The following is a 9,613-nucleotide window of genomic DNA, read 5'->3' on the forward strand; positions in this document are numbered from 1 at the left end:
GCCCACCTGCCCCACTGGCCTGGATGGCTTGGATCTGGTCCCATGGACCAGACAGCGGAGCCCAGGCCAGAGGCTTCTCCGGACACCCGATGGGGTGAATGACGTCACTGACAGCATCATTCTGGGTCTGCTGGGGGCGGGGCTGAGCCCAGCCCCTCCCCTCCGTGCCAGCATTTCATTAAGCTGGCAGGCTGGGCTTTGACATTTTTCAGTCTTGAATTTGGCTTCAGTGCACGACTGTTCAATCTGTAAGACTTGATTTCAGGGAGGGGTAATGAATTGGTTGGTAATGGATCTGCCCCTTGGAGGTGGCCTCCGCTGCCTGGAGCTTTGTGGAGGATGGGATCACTGTAGCAGCTTCGGGCAACCTGTAAATAGTTCCCAAGCTCCTGGTGCCACACGAGGTGCCTGGCACTGTAGCGAAGGGAACACACCACGTGCATCCCTGTCCCCCCGGAAAAAGTTATAGTTCAGCAGGGATTAAATGAATGACATGTGTGAATGATTGCAAGCATCACGCGGATGTGTTTCCGGGTCATACAACGGGGCTCCAGGCCTGGCCTGCGGGTCGTGGGGGGCTTTCCCCCAGAAGGAAGAGCAGGTGAGAGGCCCCGGATAGGGGAGAGCCTTCTGCTTCCTGTGAGGTCTGGGAGCCCGTGTGGTGGTACATGGACCGAGGGGGCAAGAGAGGCTGCCAACCCAGAGAGGAGCAGGCCAAGAGGGATTTGAGTTCAAGGATTCGGGGTTTGAGTTGGGCTTCCCCTGCTGCAGAAACCCAATCTGACAGCCCTTTAAGGTCTGACCGGGCCTGGACTCAAACGGAAGCCGCTGGTTTAGGGCAACCAGCAGAGTTAGAAGTGAATGCCCTGGTGTCATGATTTATTATAGCAGCCAAGGCCTTGGATGAAGACAGGTTTCCTCCCAAGCATGGAGCCCCCTCCTGTCCCTGGGAAGCCCCAGATCCACCCTGCAGCCTCCCAGGGAGCAGGTCCATAGACTCCCAAAGACAGGAAGCTGCCTGGGTGGGGTGCGTGCTCTCTGGTCGCCTGGAACCAGCCTGGGGGCTCCAGAGTCAGACAGATGGGGGATGACCTGCGGCTCTGCCACCAACTAGCTGTAGGACCTAGCAAGTCACTTGGTGTCTCTGGGCCTAGTCTTTTTTGTTTTTCCTCTTGTAACACAGAAATACTAGTGTCCACCTTCCAAGGGCTATTGTGAAGTCAAAGAGATGATGTCTCACTGACGCAAAATGCTGAGCAGGGTCCCTGCTATGTAGCGAGCCTTCAAGCTTCTGGATTAGGAACTGGTCTGTTTAACATATGAGGCAAAGACCTCTCTCCCTCTGAGTGACTCTTTCAGAAGCACCCACCTGCCCCCCGAAGTCTTGCCCCTCCTCCATACCTCGCTGGTGAGAAGCCAGACACCAGGAATCCTTAGTCTGGGGTTCCTTGTGGATTCCTGGCACTTCTCTTCCAGAATGTTCCACTCAGCCCATGCAGCCACAGAGGAGGATGTCCCAGACTGTGTCACATCCCACCTTCTTGGGTGTGGCCATGATGACCTGTGCGGCCCTGTCCTGAACTCAGACAGATGCACATGAAGTTGGGTGCAGAACGCATGGAGAGTGAGCAGTATACTGTGGTCTCTCTGTGTTCTAGCTTACTGATACCATGTAACCAGCCTTCCAGCAAAGTCATGATATCGTGCCCACTTTACAGATGAGGAAGCTGAGGCTCAGTGGGGTGAAATCCAGAAGAGGTGAGGCCCAAATCCCAAGAAGTCCCTGGGGCCTCCAGACTCAGATGTTGCAGACCACAGGGACTGGGATGTGCCCACTCAGCTTTCCAGCAGGGCATTCCCCCCACTCTTCCTGGGTGGGGCCCATGATCCAGGCTGACCTCAGGAGGGGAGGAGGAGCCCAGCCCAGAGAGGGGCTATTAATATCCAGAGGCCTGTGTCAGCATCTTGGCCTGGCAAGAGCTGCCGGCAGGTTCCCAGGGCTACAATGGGCTCCATGTCGGGGAGGGCCATGGAGTCCAACTGGACTTTGGCCCAGGAGTGGTGAAAAGTGGGCTTTGGATTGGGTCAACCTTGGGTTCAAACCCTAGCTCAGCTTCCTCTACTTTACTGACCACAGGCACATCCTGCCAGTGCTCCTGGCTTCTCTTTCTCCCTCAGGCGGCTCACTCAGACTGAGACCTGCCCCTCCATCTGTAAGCTGGGGTGACCCAGTTCACCTTCTCAGGCAACTGAGAAGCAGGCACCAATCCTTTATGAGCTCCTACCACAGGCTACACTGTCCCACTTCTGAGCATCTTAGAATTCATTTATCCACTGAATTGATGCTTTCATTGATCTCTTCCTGCTTATAGTTCTGTATAGTTGGGGAGATAGTATATACACCTGTGAAATAACTAGCCAGTTTCCAAAACAGTATATTTTTACCAATAGCCTTATTTTTTCTTATCATCAAATGTTACAGTCTTACAGCAATAAATTCAATGAATACAGATGATATAACATAGGTGTAACCCTGGACTTCCTTGGTGGTCCTGTGGTTTAGACTCTGTGCTTCCACTGCAGGGGGTACAGGTTCCATCCCTGGTCAGGGCACTAAGATCCTACACGCTGCATGTTGCTGCAAAAAAAAAAAAAAAGAAATTCTATTGCCTGGGTGCCACGCCTGTTAGCATGAGAACGGTCAGGTTACAAAGGAATTCGCACTTCTCATTTCCAATTATTGAAATGTTTTATGACAACCAAGTATTACTTTAACAATCAGAAAGAATATCTATTAAACTGTATCTATGTATAGCAAATACAGAGATAAACAAATATGCATTTAAAGTATGACTGTATTTATATATCCTTTTAACCTCTCCCTTTCCATATAACAATATGGACCTGGCAATGTCTCCATGACAACCCATCAGTCTTCAACCACTGCTTGGTATTTTTTCATGTGGCTGGGCCAAACTTTGTAGAAGCAATTCTCTGTTTTTAGACATGTAGATTGTTTCTATTTTGTGACTGTTCAAAACTATTAAGTATTAGGTGGCATAGCCATCCTTACACACACACCCCTGTGCACTGAGGCAGAATGTAAATAAGTGGCTATAGCAGCGAGTACCAGATAAAACGGTGTTTGGATGCAACCCCGTGAGATCTGATGAGTCAACCTAAGCCACCTACTGCAGCGCCCAGACCCAGAAAACCAGGACAGGGTCAGAGACACTTCTAGCCAACATGGCAAGTCTAACCACACTCTTCTAGAGCCGAGGAAGAAAAGGCTAGAGTGGTGACATCACCTATAAGGCCACAGAGCTGATCAAGCAAGACCAGAGTTAAGATGTGGGCTGGCCGATCCCTATAACTCTGAGCCAGAAGGCTGTCTTCCCAGCCATGAGTTTTTCCGTTTCCCACAGTTTTTCTGTTCCCTACCCACTTGGCCTCATTTGTCACTCACTCATTCGCTCTCTCCCTCTTCGAACATTTAATTTTTTTTTTTTCTGACTTTGTGGCAGGAGGGATCTTAGTTCCCTGACTAGGGATTGAACCTGTGCCCCCTGCACTGGAAGCATGGTGTCTTAACCACTGGACCACCAGAGAAGCCCCTGGAACACTTTTTGGGGTCTGCTATGTGTCAGGCCCCCCTCCCCATGCAAGACCAACGGGCAGGACAAAGGTGGTCGCATGCCTGCAGACCACCTGGCCTCTCTGAACCATCGCCTCACCTGGCCCTTGGTCCATATAACTTCTCTCTTCTAGCACTGTCCGTTACTGAGAGAGGAGTGTGTGGTGTGCAATGAAGTGTCTCAGGACTCAGCCTAAAGTCCTTGCCCCAACCGCTTGGCTACACTGCCTGTCACTTGAAGGCAGGAGAGATTTTCTGGCAACATCCTGGGGCCTAGAGCTGTTTATACATCATAGACCCTTGTTATTCATTGTCTTTAAATGTTTAAGATAGATCAGCTGCTACTACTGAGCTGATAATACTCAGTTATGATATGATAAATATGATAAATACTACTACTATTTATCATTAACTTGTACTTAACATTGCTCCTTGGCAGACTCAGAGCTAAACCCGCGTCTCAACTGTTGCCGCAGCTTCATAGGCTTTTAGTCCCTGAGGCACAAACGAGAACACCAGAGCTCAGAGGTGAACGGGTTCTCTCTGAATCATTGCGTGAGCCAGCAGGATACCTCGGAGTTCAAACATCACCCCAATACCCCTTACCTTCTCCTGCCCTTTAATTCTCTCCTTGGTCAGTTTCCTTTCTAACACGTCATACACTTACTTGCTCTGCATGGGTTTAGCAGAGTGAGAGCCCGTGAGGCAGGGCCTGTTGTCTGTTTGTTCCTTTGGGGGCACAAGTTGTCCAGGGAGCCTGGAATCTAGGTGGTGTTATTGCTTAGTCGCTCAGTCGTGTCCAGCTCTTTGTGACCCCATGGATTGTAGCTCGCCAGGCTCCTCTGTCCATGGCATTTTCCAGGCAAGAATACTGCAGTGGGTTGCCATTTCCCTCTCCAAGGATCTTCCCGACCCAGGGATCGAACCCACGTCTCCTGAATTGGCAGGCAGATTCTTTACCACTGAGCCACCTGGGAAGCCCATCTGGCACCTAGTAGCTCAATAAACGTATATGGAATGACTGGCTGGCTGGGCTCTGATCTACAAATCTTGCTGTTAAAGATAGATGGCCAAGCGGAGGCGGGCTATTTGGGGGTGATGGCCCCAAAAAGAGGAGGGGAGGGGTGAGAAGCTCCACTCTGGGGAGAGGCAGAGCTGGCGGGGAGAGGAGGGAGAGGCAGACTTGCGAAAAGCATCTTTCATCACCGCCTCCCCCAACCCCGCCAGCTCCCGCCCCGGATCGCTTTCTCAGTTCGCATTTCCAAGGCCGCTCCTGGGTTATTTCGGTCGGGAAACCTGATCCTTCGCTGGGTTTATTTTAGCACCTTGGAGAACTCCCAGTGCCGCACCCGATCCGAGGCCGCACCCAGCCTGCTGACCACGCCTCCGTCCCCGTTGCTCGCGGCGGCGGGGCGCGCGCGGGGAGCCGGGCCGAGCAAGCCTCGGAGGCGCGGCGTCCGCGTCCTCCCGCACCTGCGGCGCGCGGGACGGTGATGCCCAACCCCGCCGCCGCGAGGATGCCCGGGCGGGGTGGGGGCGCCGGGGGACAGTGCCAGGTGACCGGTGGCAGGCACCAGTGCTCGCTGCCCAGGCCGCTGCCAGGACCCGGGCGCCGCTGCTCCCTCCTGCCGGGACGGGGTACGTTCGAGAGACCTGAGAAGGCGTTTGTTGCACCGAACTGCGGCTCCGATGGCGAAGCCGGGGACACGGACTGGCCCTTGCGCTCCAGGCTGGAAGAAGCAAGCCCTCCCCCGCCCTCCCTGCTCATCCCACAGGCTCATTAAGGATCCTCTCCAGCCCCAAAATAACATCCTGCACGCACACGTGCACAGACATGCACACTCACACACGCCCCTACGGCCCACCCACTCACACCCCAAACGTGCTCCCCCCTACACTCACCGTCACACACACATCCGCACAGACACACACTCTCACCCACAGACACAGGGGCTCACATCCACCCCCACGCATGAACGTGCGCCATCGTGCACACTCACACAGACATACACTCGCACAACCAGCAAACTGCCCTCTGCACTCACACACTCACACACTTGTGTGACATACATCGTCACACAAGGCACACACCTCCATACACAATATACACACAATCTCATCTGCACCCACACCACTTGTGGTCACTCACATGACTACACACCTCATACACACACCCACATGGACACACGACGTACATACCCCTCCCAGACACAAAAACGCACCCCACAGTTATACACAACTGTCACATATACCAACTCACACTGTCACACACACCCATTTACACACACAGTCACCCACACACTCTGCCTGACACACCATCACACCCCTCACACCCCTGGAACATGCATCCTTCACCCTCCCCTCCCCAAGCTCGCTACTGGACACGCTCATCAAAGCAACTTACTCATATACGTCGTAATTTATAGCAATCAATACTTACTCATAACTGTTTCAAGTATGAATTTGTACCTATTTATTATTCATGTTAATTAATACCTCCATTCATCATTCTTGGCATCTCTGGGGCCCACGGGGATGTGAGTGCTGAGGGGAGCAGGTCTGTTGTCTGTCTGGGCCCTGGCTGTGTTCCCTGGTGCCTTCTGAGCGCCCAGCCCAGGTGTCCAGTCAATATGGGGGAGGGAATACACGGGCCTGAGATGGTGGGGAGGCCAGCTGATCAGACCTAGAAGAAATGTGTGCCTGAGCCTTTGGCTGGAAATATTTGCGGCCACCCTAGACACCTGGCTTTATGCAAGGCCCCATGACGCACATTTGCCCCTGCAGAGAGAGTGAGGCTATCACGGACCTGGGGGCCAGGAGGCCTGGCTTCTAGTCCTAGAGCCCTCCCTGTGTGACCTTGCCGGGCCCGTGTCTCCCTCTGTAGGGGAGGCTAGCTCAGAGCCTGCTCTGAGATCCTAGCTGTGCCGGCTTGGCCAGTCTGAGCCCACTCCCTGCAGAGGTGAGGTGTCTCAGTCATGCCAGGTGGGCCCTGTAGCCTCCTCACCTCTTGACATGTCCCCCTCCAGCCACCTGCCTGGCCCACCAACCCTGCCTGCCTGTCTCCCAGGTGGACATTTCAAGCCTCACCATTGGCTTCCTGTCTGGTCCCGAACAGTTAAGGATAGAACCCTGTCTCCCAGGGCAACAGAATTCCAGCACTTAACATTTCCATCTGCAAAACAAGGGCTTTCCCACCTGTGAAATGCCTTTCTGTTCTCATGATGACTGCACCCTTGAGGCTGAGAGCCCTTGGAGGACCAGCTGTGGCCTTGTGGATGGTGCCTGCAGCCATGAAATTAAAAGACGCTTGCTCCTTGGAAGGAAATCTATGACAAACCTAGACAGTGTATTCAAAAGTAGACACATCACTTTGCCAACAAAGGTCAGTATAGTCAAAACTATGGTTTTTCCAGTAGTCATGCATGGATGTGAGAGTTGGACCATCAAGAAGGCTGAGCGCTGAAGAACTGATGCTTTCAAACTGTGGTGCTGAAGAAGACTCTTGAGAGTCCCTTGGACTGCAATGAGATCAAACCAGTCAATCCTAAAGGAAATCAACCCTGAATATTCATTGGAAGGACTGATGCTGAAGCTGAAGCTCCAATACTTTGGCCACCTGATATGAAGAGCTGACTCATTGGAAAAGACCCTGATGCTGGTCTGAAGAGTGAAGGCAGGAGGAGAAGGGGACGACAGAGGATAAGATGGTTGGATGGCATCACTGACTCAATGGACATGAGTTTGAGCAAACTCTGGGAGGTAGTGGAGGACAGGGGAGACTGACATGCTGCAGGCCATGGGATCACAAAGAGTCGGATGACTTAGCAGCTGAACACCAACAACTGCAGGGAATGCTGGTGAGAATGCCTGCTACATCGAATCCCCCAGCCTCCAGGTCTCAGAGCCATTGAGGGGTTCTATCCACTCCTCCTTCTTCATCAGGCCTCAGTATCCTCATATGTGGAATGGGCTGGTGATGGGACTGGCTCACAGGGTTGTCATGGAGAGCCATGAAGCTGATGCATGCAGAGGCCCTGGCTCCAGTAATGTTCAATGAAGAGACCCTGCATTCAGCTTTCCTGCAGACCTGGGAGGGCTTTGGACTCATTGACACTGTGTTAAAACCCATCTCAGGGTGTTCCCTGGTGGTTCAGAGGCTAGGACTCTGAGCTCCGCATGCAGGGGGCCTGGGTTTGATCCCTGGTCAGGGAACTGGCTCCCACATGCCGCAACTAAGGATCCTGAGTGCCGCAGCTGTGACCTGGCACAGCCAATGAATGTGTGTGTGTGTGTGTGTTTATATATATAAACCCAGCTAGGTGGGGTCAGGCTGTTTCTCCCTCTGGTTTGCTGTGTGATTTTGGGTTTTCACAACCTCTCTGGGCCAGCGTGCTGCAAACTGAGGGACCTTGTCCTCCCACCAACGGCACTAAGAGCTCCTAAGTTGCCACGTTGGGGAGTTCACCATCCCCGAGGAGGAGTTGGGGTTGTGCCTCCTGACCTCTGCTCTTTCCCCTTCACCGGTGACATCAACACAGAGGAGTCTGGGGAGACTGAGGTCTGAGGGGGGCATGTGGGCGTCCCCGTGGTGCTGGGCACATCACAAGCAGATGACCCCTCCCTCTTTTCTGCTGACGCCAGCTTTTCAGTCTCGTGTGGAGGCCTCATGGGCCCTCACATATGCTGAGACAGCCGTGGGTCTGTGCCCAACACCCACAGACTCCAGAAAACGCTGAGCAGGAAGCAGGGCTGTGTGGAGAGGCAGGAGGGCTGGAGGGCCCGAGAGCTAGGGAAGCCACCGGACCTCAGAGGGCCCGTGGGGAGCCGGGGTAGGGGAGGCAGGTGTGGGCTGGCCCTTTCAGACCCTCCATCGCTCAAGGCGGGCCCAGGGGTGCCCGTCCTTAGCTCAGAGCCTGGGAAAAAGGCCCCCAGACACCACCTGTGCTCTCCCTCTGCAGAACTGGCCCTCAAACTAGCCCGAGACAAAATACAGCCTAGGAGGTGACGTGGAAGAGGAGGCATCTCTGGGATTGAGGGTCAGGGGTTTTCTATTTTTTGCTCACCCCATGGGCACCCAAGCAGTCTTCTGGTGGGACTTACCAGACACAGGGTTTTCTAGCGTCACTTCCCCCTGGGCTCAGAGGGGGCTGGCCCCCAGGCAAGGGGGGAGGAGGAGATAAGTGGGCTTTGAACTTGGCCAGATCTAGGGGCATGCAGACTCTGGAAAACCATGGTCACCTGACCCATGGGTCTCTCTGTCCAGCCCACCTCCTGGGGCCAAGGGGGTCGGAAGAGATAATATCTGCTCAGTGGTGTGGTGGGCTTCTCAGGTGATGCTAGTGGTAAAGAACCCGCCTGCCAATGCAGGAGACATAAGAGATGTGAGTTTAATCCCTGGATTGGGACGAACCCCTGGAGAAGCAAACGGCAACCCACTCCAGTATTCTTGCCAGAAGAATCCCATGGACAGAGGAGCCTGGCGGGCTACAGTCCAGAGGGTCGCAAAGTGTTGGACATGACTGAAGTGACTTAGCACGCACGCATATGGACACGTGGTGGACACCTTATCGTCATCATCATGAACGCAGGCCAACCGAGCCCAGAACTACAGGGTGTAACGCCACTTCTAAGAGGCATCGAGGACACTCGACTCTTGGAAATCATCTCCGGGGGCCTGGCTGCTTAGTAGACACTTTCGGGTTCTGACTTCTGTTCTTTCACGTAGGATGAGCAAGAAGAGCAGGCTTCCCCTGTGGCTCAGCTGGTAAAGAATCTGCCTGCAATGCAGGAGACCCAGGTTCCTTCCCTGGGTTGGGAAGATCCCCTGGAGAAAGGGACTGGGTATCCACTCCCGTATTCCAAGCACTAGAGCTGATAGTGTGGGCAGATGAGAGGGACACCCCCAAAGTTAATATCTCTATATAAAGTGAACAGCATAATAAATAATTCACCCACCAGCTGAAGTGGGTGAAGGCTGAA

General features: G+C 53.6%; 1 long non-coding RNA gene across 2 annotated transcripts; it reads right to left on the reverse strand.

Moving 5' to 3' along the window:
• Nucleotides 1–2,422: 2,422 nt before the first annotated feature.
• On the reverse strand, nucleotides 2,423–8,786 carry LOC147362390 (uncharacterized). Of its 2 annotated transcripts, XR_015136185.1 has the most exons (3): nucleotides 6,830–7,002; nucleotides 6,131–6,317; nucleotides 2,423–2,638 (listed from the first exon to the last, which is right to left on the reverse strand). It is a non-coding gene; the product is annotated as an uncharacterized LOC147362390 (long non-coding RNA). The 2 variants fall into 2 exon arrangements; XR_015136184.1 differs by lacking the exon at nucleotides 2,423–2,638 and having other exon boundaries at nucleotides 6,084–6,317; nucleotides 6,830–8,786.
• Nucleotides 8,787–9,613: the final 827 nt, after the last annotated feature.

This window comes from Bos grunniens, chromosome 11, assembly GCF_055505025.1.
Source record: "Bos grunniens cultivar Pamir isolate PY7600 chromosome 11, Bosgru_T2T1.0, whole genome shotgun sequence".
Taxonomy (NCBI): Eukaryota; Metazoa; Chordata; class Mammalia; order Artiodactyla; family Bovidae; genus Bos; species Bos grunniens.